Source organism: Pleurodeles waltl, chromosome 2_2 (assembly GCF_031143425.1).
Source record: "Pleurodeles waltl isolate 20211129_DDA chromosome 2_2, aPleWal1.hap1.20221129, whole genome shotgun sequence".
NCBI lineage: Eukaryota > Metazoa > Chordata > Amphibia > Caudata > Salamandridae > Pleurodeles > Pleurodeles waltl.
Window position 1 is genome coordinate 846,284,401 of NC_090439.1, and position 14,209 is coordinate 846,298,609.

The window sequence follows — 14,209 nt, forward strand, 5'->3', positions numbered from 1 at the left end:
TTCTGGATTGACTTTCATGAAGGACATATATAGGACAGATAACCTCATGTTAATCTTGAGACAGTCTCACAGATGGAGCGTCACTGGGCCTATCTGTATCTGCCTCTGTGCCGCACTAGTTAGACTTTCCCCTGTTGCTGTGCAGGCTCTCTCCTGCTTCTCAGCTGCTATGAAGTGCCTGCACTACATGCAGGACTTAAAAAAGCTTCTCGCAAATATCATTTTCACTTCACATTTTTGCTTAGGGAGCCAGCACAAGTGACACCTTCTTTGCATATTGGCTCCACACCCCACCCACGCATTAACAATCGTTCTGTATTTTTTCTGTAAGGACAAAGTAAGAGATTTGCCCCCCTCCTCGCTCTAGCTTTTTTGGTTTTGGACACTGACTGCTATTTTGCTATTCTTTCCTGGGGGAGATGTTTATTGTTCAGTTGCCTTCTTTTCGACTGCTGCTTTTAAGGAATAAGTATCAAAATAGTTGGCCTCTTTCTTTGGTGTATGCTTCTGAAGACTGGCTCCAGGCAATGTGTTTGGGCAGCAGCTCCATTTCTGCAGTTGTTCCACACAAGTCTTTCATGACTTGCTTGGACAACATTCATCCACGAATTTCCTCATTCACCTGAACAGGAGAAACCAGCTAGGCTCTCTGGTGGGTTGGAGGCCTTTGGGGCTAAGAGACATTCTGATGTTGAATCGGAAAGAGGCAGTCTTGTATGTCTTCCCGCTAACATATCAAATTCCAAGAGTGCTCTAGGGGATCTGGGAGATTTCAACAAGTCAGTCATTATGCAATGGTGGCTGTGGTGTGGCATTCAAAGTCTGGTCACAAATCTGTTCCATGATCTACTTCCCTAAAAAAAACAAAAAAAAAACTGTTTTGTTCATGCATCCTTCTCTACAAATGCTCATCCCAAGTGTGTGTCTCCTGAGGAGTTAAACCTTGCTCAGAAGGAGACTAGGGATGGCAGTATATACCCTGACAGGGCCTAATTTGAGAGGCTGGTGACCCAGCACTTATTTTTGGGGACCAGAACTTATTTTTCTGCATCAGATATATACTGAGTGCACGAAAGGGAAATCACACAGATCGTAGAAATGGAGAAAGAGAATGATGGCAAATCTGTCTCAAAGGAAGAATGGAGGAACCTACAAGAGCAAGAAAAAGGAGCTGGAAGTGTCTGGTAGTGGATTAAAGAGTACAATTTGGTACGCCGATGTTTAATTACATCTTCTATGGATTTTGAGAAGAGCTTTGTGCTCCAACACTCTTTCTTTTACAAACCAAGCAGAATGAGGAAATGTCATGCATGATGCTGGTATGTGTGCCCAGTACGGGCATGCAGTTTTGTTTGACTTATTTCTTGGGACTACATATCACAACTGTCAGAATGTACTGCAGTATATTATGGCCCTCATTAAGAGTCTGGTGGTCTACTGACTGCCAGATTTGCGGTGGCGGTCCAACCGCAGATGGGCCGGCAGTGAAGACTGACACATTGAGTGTGGCGAGTTGGCCTCCGACAGCCCGCCACATCCCCACCTGTACCGCCAGGGCAGTTGGACCCGCTGGGCCGGAGATTAACATTCCCGATCCGGCGGTCCATTGAAGACTGACGGCGGTATTAGGAGTCAACTTTCCACCAGGGTTTCAGCTGTGGTAGCACTGCCACAAAAACCTTGGCGGAAAGGCTACCGGTGACAGGAAATTTCTTCCTGCCACTGGTAGACAACTCCCCCACCCCCACTGCAAGCTCAATACTCCTCCACCCCACCTCCATGCCAGAACCCCCCACCAGAACAGCACCCCACTCCTAGAACAGTGCCCCCTTCTAGTACAGTACCCCTCCCCCACACACCTCTTAGTACAGTGCCCCCAACCCCCTTCTAGTACAGCAACCCCCACCTCCCCTTCTAGTAGTGCCCCCACCCCCTCCTAGTACAGCATCCCTACCCCTCCACCAGAACAGCGCCTCCTCAACACATACACACAGACACCCATACGCACCCTGCATACTCATTCACCAACACTGACATACATGCATTCACTCACTTCAACATTCATACACGCATTCAACCACCCATGCACACCCCCATACACACATTCACACTCACAGGCAACACCCACTCACACACAACACCCCCATCCTCCCACCCCTCTCCCCTGTCGGACGCCCTACTTACCTTTTCGGCCGAGGAGGTCGTCCGGCAGGGAACAGGCGCTTCCACCGCCTGCAGCGACCCGCCATCAGGACACCGCCAGGCTAGTGGAGTTCCTTTGGCTGGGCGGGAACCGTGGTGGAACCGCCTATGCGCCTCTGACTACCAGCACGACTAATGGAGGATTGCTGCCCAGAATGTGGCAGAACTCCTGCAGTACTCGTAAAGTGGTGGTCGGAAGACCATCAGCACTGGCGGTCTTATGGCGCCCGGAGCTTTGGCGGACTTGTGAAAAGTCTGCCAAAGTCATGATGAAAGACTATATTTCTTTGACATAGCAAACTCCACCACAACTCACAAAGTCACATAACCATCTCCCCTGCCACCACCCATAGTAGATCATTTGGCATAGCGCATGGTTGATCACTTTCTATTAGGTAGGAGGCCAGCGTGATGGAATTTCTTTAGTTGGTAGCACATACTCTAATTTACAACAGCTCGTATGCTTAACTAAAGCACACGATCAATAGATAATGTATTCTAAAGGTTCCATGTTCCAAATTGAAGCTACTCAAACCATTTTAGAGAGAACCGGACCCTTGCCCTGTTTAATGAACATTGCCAATTTGCCAACATTGGGCATTAAGTGACAGTATTTCATATCTAATTTCCCTAGCCTCACCTTCCTTTGCACAGCCTCGTGCAAAGCCATGTGCAAGGGACACCCAGCAACCTCAAGCCTAAATTAGGCAGCAGTTTTTTTGTACCATTTACTAAAAGGATTCACCTTTGAGAGCTCCACTAAAGAGCATCACCTTACAACGCACAACTTCAGCTGTCCAAATCAGTGGCACTCATCTTTGTTCAAACCTCAGAATAATACCGTCTGTACATTAACTTAATTTCCTTAACCTACCCACACATGCTGGAAACAGAGATCCTTTAAGGCAGGCTTTCTCACTCCTCTGTAGCGCTCTCCCTGTGTAAATTGTTGGTTCATGCTTGCCTTTAAGTGAAGGTATACAAATTAGGGCTAAAGCAGAGATGTCTGTTGATGTAAAAGAGCATGTCAATAAAATATATGAATATGAGGAAACCTGTCACAAAATTTGTCAGATCTCTAGTTGCCCCATCCATATATTTCAGCTTTTATCCCAGTGCCTCAATGGATAGGTTAAAAGAAGCTCTGGTGCATCTGGATGGGAGCTTACCCTATCCCAGATGAAGCAGTGTCAAAACGTGTTTTTCACCTTCGAAGTCTTGGACATTAATATATATATATATATATATATATATATATATATATATATATATATATATATATATATATATATATATTTATATATATATATATATATATATATATATATATATATATATATATATATATATATATATATACCCAAGACTTCTAAGGTGAAAGAATATGTATAAATATGCTTTCAGGTAAGTTTAGTTTCACACACAAGCTGCCACTGTTTTACCCACATGACAGTAAACTGAAAATAGTTTAATAGGCATCTTCAAACATCTGCCATCTTGCCTACAGAGTACAGAATGCTACTTCAAAACTAATTTGCTTCGCTTAACTTGGTGTGACCATACGGGGCCTGCATTTCACACTTTTCATTTGCTTTCTGTTTTAAGGAGTGTGGCTTTTAAACTATTGTGCATTAAACACAAAATTCTCCATCAGGCTGTTCCTTCTTTTCTGGCCAAAATGTTATCTTTTCAGGAACCATTTCGCTTTGTCACTCCCAATAGGCATTGAGTCTTTAGATTCCTATAACAAACAGAGGGGCTGATTTAGGTTTTGGCGGACGGGTTACTCCATCACAACAGTGACGGATAGCCCGTCTGCCGAAATCTAAATTCCATTATCTCAAATGGATTTAGATTTCGGCGTATGGGATATTGGTCACAGTTCTAACAAAGTAACCCATCCCCCAATATCTAAATCAGGCCCAAAGTCCAGGCAGAAGATATGGCTTTCATAGTTGCATCCTCAACATTCTGGAATGCCACCCCACAATATCTCGGGTTGGGACCAGAAAACAGCAGACGACTCACCTTTGCAGGTAAAGAGTGTGTTGATTATTTTCTTTGCAGTTTCTTCCTACTTTGAAGTCCATATTCTTAGAATGCCAAGAAACCCTTGTGTATTTGTGCTTTATTGTTATTCTTTCAAGCAGCTCAAAATTGAGCGGGCATATTGTTACCGTTGTTATCTGCCTTTTCTAAAAAAAATATCCTTTTTCATACTACTCTCATATTCATCTACTTTGAAAATGTCAGGCCATCTATTGCTGAAGCAAATTCTGGGTTCTGGGATTGTGAAAGAAGGTGCAGGAAAGTTAGCTTGTGCTGCCAGGGCTTCTCTTTAAAAAAAAAAAAAAAAAAGACTTGGGGAGTAGAGTTAAAAAGACCCTGTTTTATAAACTACTAATAGAGCCAATGTTTCTTAATTAGTAACCACTAGTTTACTCAGTTGTAGTTAAAACTGCTAAAGGTGATGCTAGCTACATTTTGAATCTTAGCCACTATGTAATGTGTTTTCCCTTCCTGCGCTGCTCTGTGCCGGGAGGTGTGCCAAAAGGGCAGGAGCCCTTTAAAACTTTCTTCGCGCTCCCGCCGTCGCGGGAAGCGCTGCTCTGTGCCGGGAGGTGTGCCAAAAGGGCAGGAGCCCTTTAAAACTATTCTCGCGCTCCCGCCGTCGCGGGAAGCGCTGCTCTGTGCCGGGAGGTGTGCCAAAAGGGCAGGAGCCCTCTAAAACTTTCTTCGCGCTCCCGCCGTCGCGGGAAGCGCTGCTCTGTGCCGGGAGGTGTGCCAAAAGGGCAGGAGCCCTTTAAAACTTTCTTCGTGCTCCCGCCGTCGCGGGAAGCGCTGCTCTGTGCCGGGAGGTGTGCCAAAAGGGCAGGAGCCCTTTAAAACTATTGTCGCGCTCCCGCAGCGCGGGACGCGCTGCTCTGTGCCGGGAGGTGTGCCAAAAGGGCAGGAGCCCTTTAAAACTATTCTCGCGCTCCCGCAGCGCGGGACGCGCTGCTATGTGCCGGGAGGTGTGCCAAAAGGGCAGGAGCCCTTTAAAACTTTCTTCGCGCTCCCGCCGTCGCGGGAAGCGCTGCTCTGTGCCGGGAGGTGTGCCAAAAGGGCAGGAGCCCTTTAAAACTATTCTCGCGCTCCCGCAGCGCGGGACGCGCTGCTCTGTGCCGGGAGGTGTGCCAAAAGGGCAGGAGCCCTTTAAAACTATTCTCGCGCTCCCGCAGCGCGGGACGCGCGCTGGCGGCGCCCGTCTTTGCCCGTCTTTGCCAGGAAGAGGCAGGGCAGGGCCACCCCCCTGACATCCAACCAAAGACGTGGACCATACAGCAAACTTGTCTATGGCTGCCTGAAGTAGATCTCAAGTTCCACTGCTCGGTGCGTGGGTAGTCCTCTCACAGAGCCCCAGGCCCCATCAAATACGCGGAAATCTATTAACCTTAACCGGATACTTGCAGACTTTTCCGTGTACTCAGCCGAATCTATTTCGGTTCATCATATAACTGCTTATTGAATCACGTTTTTTGGAGGGTGGCAGGAGGTGGCACCATTCTTCCTCTCCCAAGGGCAGGAGCCCATAATTCATTACCCGCACTGTGCCAGTCTGCGCCCGATTAGTGGTTGGGTCTGGCGATATATATTCATATATACGCTTTGGGCATCTTACTGTGGTCCTGTCTTTGAGCTTTGCTAACAGTAGGGTCTGAGAAGCTTATTAATCACACTATAGTGCCAGTGGCTGGGTCTCAAAGGCCTACACATCCACATAAGCCGGGGGCTCACTAAAGGCCCCTGATTTAAAGAATAATGGGCCGTCGACGTGGGGGTGGGTTGGAAGGAAAGCAGCACTCTAACAGAACCCTAGATGGTTTCCTGCAAAAGGCTGTTGGGGAACTTGAAAAAGAAATTGAGTTAGTGCAGCGACGCTTAGCTGCCCCCTCTTCTTCAACCAACATCCTAGTCCATGATAGCTCGGCCCTACAGCCCTCCCCGCGAATAGAATTTCAGCCTGTACTGACTTCCCCTTTCCCTTCCCCCTCTAAAAACTCCCAGGAGAACCAGGACGAAACCACAACTGTAATCACCACCTGCGCTGTCCCTATTCTGCCGGCCCAGAGTCTTATAAATGAAGGCCCCCTCACCTTAGCAGATTCCAATACCAAAGGAAAAAGGAAACGAAGGGAACCCGCTCTTAAAAATAAACGATCTAGGACTTTGAGCCCCCCTATCATGGCCCAACCCTCTAAAAAGGATACGGCATTAATCCCCTTACACAACACAAATGAGTGCCATGCAAATGAGCACACCAGGGATCTCATAAAAGATGAGCTTTCAAAACTATTTCTCCCTATTCTAACTCGCCTCCAATCAATCGAGGACAAATTGGAAAGCCTTATTAATAGTCAGCCACCTAAAACTGTTACACCCGTAGAAATCCAATCCCATCCCCTTGCCAACCATGACCTCATCACTGCTAACAGATCCACTGGCCAAACAGCCAAAATCCCTTTTTCTTCTTTAAATCAAGATTGGCCCAGCACCGTCAAAACAGCTAGTATTTTAATGAATAAGCCCCACAGGGTTTCAGTTCCCTTCATAAAAGGAAACGCCCCATTGAATAATCCAGTAACTATTTTGGGAGTTGGCAACCCCACTTGGGAGTACCTTCATACAGAACACCAGAAGAGTGACAAGACCAGGGGCCTCCCTGATCAAAAAGTGCTTCATTTGCCTCCAGAATCATGTCATTATGCACTCATTATATCGAATGTCCCTGAACTCAAACCTCATTCCACTGAATCTTTTATCGAACTTAAAAACAAGGTTATCCATTGGTTGCACGTGAATGCAGGGTTTGCTTTTTCCATGACACCCTCAATACTGATGGTGAGAAGGGTAGGGTGGGTGGGCTCCCTAGCGAAGATCGGTTCAGGGGACTGCATAGTCATCAACTTCAATTCTCCTGACCTTGTTCAACGGCTCTTTTTAAACGCTAATAGACCTTATCCTACAACTGAAAAAAACCTCCCTTTGCAGGCTACAAGTGTTTTATCCACCTCCCATGCCAGCTTGGAGTAGACAACTGCCAACGTTATACGGGGCTCCCTCGGCTATCCACACACAGTCTATCCCTGCACCTGGCCCTAGATGCCCTTTGTCATCTCTTTCTGAGACAGACTGACTAGGAGATGACTTTTCGGAAGTGGCTTTGAGCAACGGTGAGACTGAGGTCATTCATCCCACTGCCCTCAGCATCTCTAACTTTGTTGCCCCTTTGACCTTGGCAGATCCTGTTAATCATCGATCACCCACAAGCATCACGAGTCAAGCTAGCAAGGAATGTATTCTGTTCCCGGCAACTGTTCTACACATTCTGGGGTCTAATCTACCTAATTCATATATAGCTGGGGCTATATCCAGCGAGGTTAACAAGGCACATATTGAGATAGCCACTGGTCCTAATATACCTGAGGGAATTAGCATGGTTCCTAGCAGTTCCCCCCCGGTGGGAAATATCCTCAGAATAAAGCAGGGTCCATAAAAACAGAGGATCTCGATAAGGTACTCAGCTGGAACATAGCAGGGTTGGAGAGCAAATTACAAAGCCCAGGATGGGGCTGTCTTATTGATGATCACCTGATCTGTCTCTTCCAAGAAACGTGGGCATTAGAACCCAAATATAGACTTGGCTTCAAAAGCTATTGGGTTCCAGCACGCAAGTCATCTTCTGGGAGACCATCGGGAGGGCTGCTTGTGTGGATCAACACTTCTCTTAGGTGCAAGATAGAAGAAATAGATACGGGTTGCTGTGATTTGCAAGTCCTATTAATAATGATTTCTGAAGAGAGACCTTTACTTTTAATTAATATCTATAACAGGAATGTGAGCTCCCATGCTGATTTTGATGTCCTGTCCATTTTGGACAGTCTCCTCAAAAACAATCCCTCCTTCTTTGTTTTGATTGGAGGGGACTTCAATGTCACTTTTGAACCTAATCCTCTAGTCCAAGGAATTTATAAAGAAGAGGATGCCCATTGGGGCATCCCTCAGCTAGTCTCCAACAAAAAACCAAGGCTGAACAAATCTGCGCGCTTACTGGCCGATATCACACTAGCCCATGGCCTCCGAGCCTGTAATGGTCGCTCGCGCTCGGATGTAAATTTGCAAGCTACCTTTAGGCGCGGAAGGCTCAGCAGTCGCATTGATTATATACTTCTTGACATCCGACTGTGGAGCCACATGTTCGATATGAGGGTCCAAAAGCAAATTGAGAGTGATCATGACCCGTTGATTTTATCGACCAGAGGACTTTTTCCTTTGTTCAATGTGCCCTACTCCAAGAGTCATGCCTTCCACCTGGCTCTAACTAATAACAGACGCAACCTAAAATGGGAATCTATTAGTTCTTCCCCTAAATATCTGGCACCTATTTACAACCTGCTTGCCACCCAGATGGAGTGCATGATCCGGCTAAATGAAAATGGGGAGGGTGACAAAGTCTTAGCAGCCCACACTGACCTGTTCCAATCTTTAAAGCATCTCTTTAAAAAAAAATTTTTTAATAATCCTAACAAAAAGCACTGCGCTCCTTGGTTTGACAATTGTTGCAGAGAAGCACAACTGTCTCTCGTGGAAGCAATAAAAGATGGCCATGTTGAGCTGTTAAGAACAACCAGAAAAGTTTATAAGAAGGAATGTTCTAAGGCACGCAGAAGTTGGGAAGAGGCCAGATGGGTTACTATTTTGGAGACTGCTAAATCCAATGATACATCTAGGTTCTGGAAACTAATAACTGACGATTGTAGCTATTCCCCTGCCGCACCTGGTTCTTCAATCCCCTCAGTATCATGGGTAGAGCACTTTGGGCAACTATACGAAGGGCCATCTGAAGCATCCCTGTGGGCCCCCGATGCCTCAATAAACCAAGAGACCACCTCGATCTCATTCTCTCTAACCGAAACAAGAGCAGCAATAGACTCACTGAAATGGGGAAAGGCCCCTGGCCCAGATAAGATTCCAGGCGATCTATACAAATCAAGACCAGACATATGGGCACCATACCTCAACCTTATCTGCAATGCTATTGCAGCAGGGGCCCCCGTTCCACCCACTTGGAAAGGGGCTGAAATAGTACTCATTTTCAAAAAAGGAAATCCGAGCATCCCTGCCAACTATCGTCCGATTAGTCTCCTTGATAACTCCCAGAAAATCTATGCAAAGCATCTTCTGTTCCATCTCGAGGAATGGATTATGGAGTCCGAAGCTCTCTCTGACCTACAAGCAGGTTTTAGACCTGCAGTGAGTACAGTTGACCAAGCCCTAAGATTCATGTCAATAAAATGGAAGAACATTGACCTGGGGAGGGGCAATCTTTACGTGGTCTTCATAGACCTCAGAGCTGCATTCGATTTGATCCCCAGGAACCTGCTGTGGTCAACATTATCTAACATGGGAGTGCCATCTGGTCTCCTGAAACTCATCGCTCAACTGCATGAAGATACCTTTGCTCAAATTAGATGTGGCCAGGGGGGCGAGCTGACTGACCCCGTAGCTATTAAAAAAGGTGTTAGACAGGGATGTGTCCTGGCACCCACTCTTTTTCTGCTATATATCAACAATTGCATTCACTACTTAGAGAACTGTATAAATGATTCACCTAAATTGGTTGGGAAAAAAATCCCGTGTCTGCTATATGCAGATGATACAATTTTGATATCTAAATCCCCAATGGGAATCCAAAACCTGATCAACCAATTTTGTGTTTTTTGTAGTGATTATGGTCTGGACATAAACATCAAGAAAACAAAACTCATGATATATAGTACCTCCAAGAAACGATCACGTGCTAGCATAGAAATGAACTCGATCCCTTTGGAGAAAGTAGAAGAGTTTGACTACTTGGGTTTTAGACTATCGACCACAGGCAAATGGAAGGCAGCCCTTGACAAAGGGGCTCTCATTATAAGCCAGAGAGGTGGGGCCCTTGTCCGTAGATCGAGAAAGGCTCCGAGCCCCCCCTTGAACATACTTGCAGAGATTTACAATGTCCAAATCAGAGCAGCGGCCCTTTATGGAGCGGAACTTTGGGGGTCCCACAAAAACCTTGATATCCTGCAAACCAAGGAAAACCATTTTCTTAGACAGATCGCCCGCCTAGGTATGGGCTCACCAATGACCCCTCTAAGGCTAGACCTAGGTTTAAACAGTATTAAAACCACTGCAGCCCTAAGGCCTCTTTCCTATTGGATTCGTTTATGGAAATCTGTTGAACTCGAACCATACAGGCTGGCCATAAGAGAGCTCATAGCCACCCCTCAGGCACTGGAGAAAATTCCATGGCTGAAGGAAATGAAATCTGCCTGGGTCAAAATAGGTTTTCCTTCCTACTGGAAATATCCGCAGCAAATCCCCGATAATCCAAGGAAACTTGTTACTAAAAGATATTGGGAGAAAGTAAATGAAGACTCCTTGCATCAAAAAGGGGCGGGCAGGCTAACAATGGAATTTCTCCAACTTAAGCACGAGCCCTGGCCTGAGAATTTCTTGAACCTTCCCATGCCTCCGTACGCCCGTGCTTTATATCTCCAACTAAGATATGGTACACTGCCTATCAATGGTTTTACGGCTCACTGGTCCTCTAACATCATTTCAAATGATAGATGTATCTCTTGCCAAAATCGTAAAGAAACAATAGAGCACATACTATTTTTTTGCCCTTCGTATAAGAGTCCCAGAGGGAGGTGGATCATTCCCCTCTGCAAAAATATGTCATTACATGATAGAGCAAGCGCTACCAGAATATGTACATACGACACATCCTCCGTGGTAGCTATTACAGTTACCAAATTTTTAGCGGAGGCCTGGTACATCCGGCGTAGGCTTATTGTTTTAAAGGGCATGTGAGCCATCTTGACATTAGTCGACAGAAGGAGTCCCAGCTGTTATTTTTTAGTAGTATCAGTAGAAATTTCTTAGCAGGAACCTGTTGCCCCCTATATGAGGATTGATGATGACCAGGTCCTACGGGGAAACACTTGCACACATTGGTATGTTAGACAGAATTTTATATCCTAGTTTTTATCCTTTCTCTCTTAACATTTTAACCCATGTCTTATTTATTGTACTTTTTATCTACAATCAAATATCTAGTCTTGTTGATCTTATTCTAATACTGTCCTGATTACTACTGTTTTTATACTGTTATTATTATTATTTTATTTTTATTTTTTTTTCTCCCCAAACAAACACTATTTATTATGTATGATTGTTATCTCTGTTATTTTAAATGGCCTAGATTTGTAGACCGAATTAACTCAAATAAAATAAAATAAAATTCCCTTCCTCTTACCCATCCACCAGATTCCTTTGTGTATAGCTAAATTATTCCTCAAGCTGATCCCTTTGTAGATTGGCCAACATCAGGGTGATTGTGGGCTTGGGTTACTAAATTTAGGCTGGTGTAGGGCTGGGTGAAATACAAATTACTCTGATACAATTTGCAGCATTTCACGTTACACAAAACGACTGAAATTAAACCATAATGCCATGTGTTGTATTTGTGCTCCAGGCGCAGTAAGAACTTACAGCAAATGGCTGAATTCACAGCAATATGCAGTAAACATTTACTGTGAACGCACAGGTAAAAACAGAACACGAGCAATTGTTGTTCGTGGTGTTCATGTTTAAATGCGTCCTCACGCCAAAAATTGATACAAGAATGCATTTTGTGTAACACATAGTGCAAAATGACAGATTTGCATCACGTGTGGATTTCTGCTGAATTTAGCCTTAATTTCCCATAATTATGCAAAAACTAATTACGCAAATTACTAAAAAAAACAGACTGGACCCACTCATATTTTCCAGACGCAGGAGCCCCTCCTTCAGAAAAGCCATGCCTGGCGGAACTTTTATAGATAGCTCCAGTATGTGACAACAGTTGTGGCTGCCCTTATCTATTTTATATCACAGCCAAGGCCTTCTTTTTTAATGATTCAATACATATCTCCAGAAGCAGCACAGGTCCGTCACTGGATAGCCTGAGAATTGGGGCAGATATCCCTGGCTCCCCCTCAGTTTTCAGAACCCAGGGATGCCTGCATTACTTTGATAAATATGAAGGGCATAACAAAGTCTTTTAAATTAATGGATGTTTGTTATTGCTTCGTCTAGTGTGTGTATGCACAAACGACTGCAGTAAAGTACTTTATTCATGTTCTTGTCCCAATTTCAAATTTACTTCAAATCTAATTTTTGTATTAATTCAGCAGTATTCATCAAGTGCCTAATTTGTGTTGGTGACTGAGGATGGTGGGCACTCACACTCATTTTTTGGGGGACCGGGAATTATTTTAGATCATCATACTTTGATCCAGAGAAAGCACAGAGCAGAAGCAAAAGAACAATACAAAAACAAAGAAAACGGCGATTGAAAAACTAACATGCAAACGTGAGATAAGTACATAGGAAGCATAAAAACTTTAGATCTTTGCAGTTACTCCTTTTCTACAAACTAAGCACTGCGGATCACTCAACGTATAATACTTCAATAATGTGATTAGAATATTTTTTAGTAGAGGTGTTGTTTTGCTTTTCACTAATGACTGAGCTGAAATACTAATGCACTGACAAAAATCTCTGGAGTGCGCTTCTTAGTCCAAAGAAGGCATTTATTATTTCACTACGCAAGGTTCCTAAAAGGAGATTTGCATGGTGAAAGGACACGTTTAAAAATCGTCACAGCAATAAAATGAAAAACATACATGAATGATTCTCCACTGCAATATACACAGCAAATGTATGTATCTATATTATAATGCAAAGCAAAAAATTAATTGAAAAGAATGCATCACCATGAGGCAAGGGCCAACTCTTTCATCTCCCTCCTATCAGCATAAGATCGCCAGATCCCAGAATCGATCTAGGAGAGAGAGAGAGAGATCAATCCTCCTCACAGGAAGGATGACACACTTCAGTGTCCTGAATGCCCCTGGGACCTGCTCTGTCCCCGGTCCATCTGATCTGGGCCTCTTATACTTTAAACAAGCAAGAGAGGAAATTACCAGACATCCCTCTCCCTGCAGAAGTTTTATTCAAAAATGCTGTTTACTTTAGGCCAGCTTTGAAAATAACATGTTGGGATGTGGCCACAATTCCTAGACGTCAAGTCAAAGCAAGGCCGTTCCCTGCCGTCTAATAGTACATTCTTATCAGCCAAAGCCCTTGGTGAATGAAAACAAGACAGAGCACATTGTACAATGTGGAAAATCACTTGCAGCCTTTAACGTGGCAATGAAGCTAAGGCTAGGATAAAGTCAATAGGCATGCTGAAGCTGGTGGTCACTGATGTGACTATGTACTGCTAGGCCAAGTGCAACATGGAGTCAGTGTTCAAAACTCACATATCATTACAGGTGTACACATTTCAGGCTCATTAAAAAATATTATTTGTGTTTCTCTTTGTAAAATGAAACCTGCAAGTGGTTCCTGTTATTAGTACTCAGAGTTATTCATTGGTGGGGGAAATGTTGTTTAACCATGTGGTTAAATCTTGTAGATTTGTCACAGCAGCATCATTGGCTAGGAGATAGCTATGATCATGTCATGCTTCCCCTATGCATGTGCTCACAAACACAATAACTGGGAGACTGTATATGTGGATGACAGTAGCAACACTACAAAGGAGAGAAGGGTATTTTCCATCCTCATTGTGCAGAAGAGTACATTTCTCTAAATGAACAGAAGATTTCTGCTACGGTAGAGGGTTTATGCAGGTGAGAGACGCAGTTGGGAGAGCGGTTGAGGCCAGGGACCAGCTCAGATTTTTATGTTGGGTGATGACTTGAGAAAGGGAAATTCAGTAGTTAACTGATGACTAGAGATCAAAACCTCAGCTCTGCTGTTGTCACTCTTTGTTTCTGTATTTCCCTTGTCTGAGGTAAACCACTTGCTGTAGACCATAATAGAATGGGCTATCTCTGTTTTATGTTTCTTATACATTTCTATAATGTTG

General features: G+C 44.5%; 1 protein-coding gene across 1 annotated transcript in view; it reads left to right on the plus strand.

The window, feature by feature from the left end:
• CIBAR1 (CBY1 interacting BAR domain containing 1) overlaps positions 1-14,209 on the plus strand; it is a 306,725-nt gene that overhangs the window by 136,114 nt on the left and 156,402 nt on the right. The window lies entirely within an intron of this gene.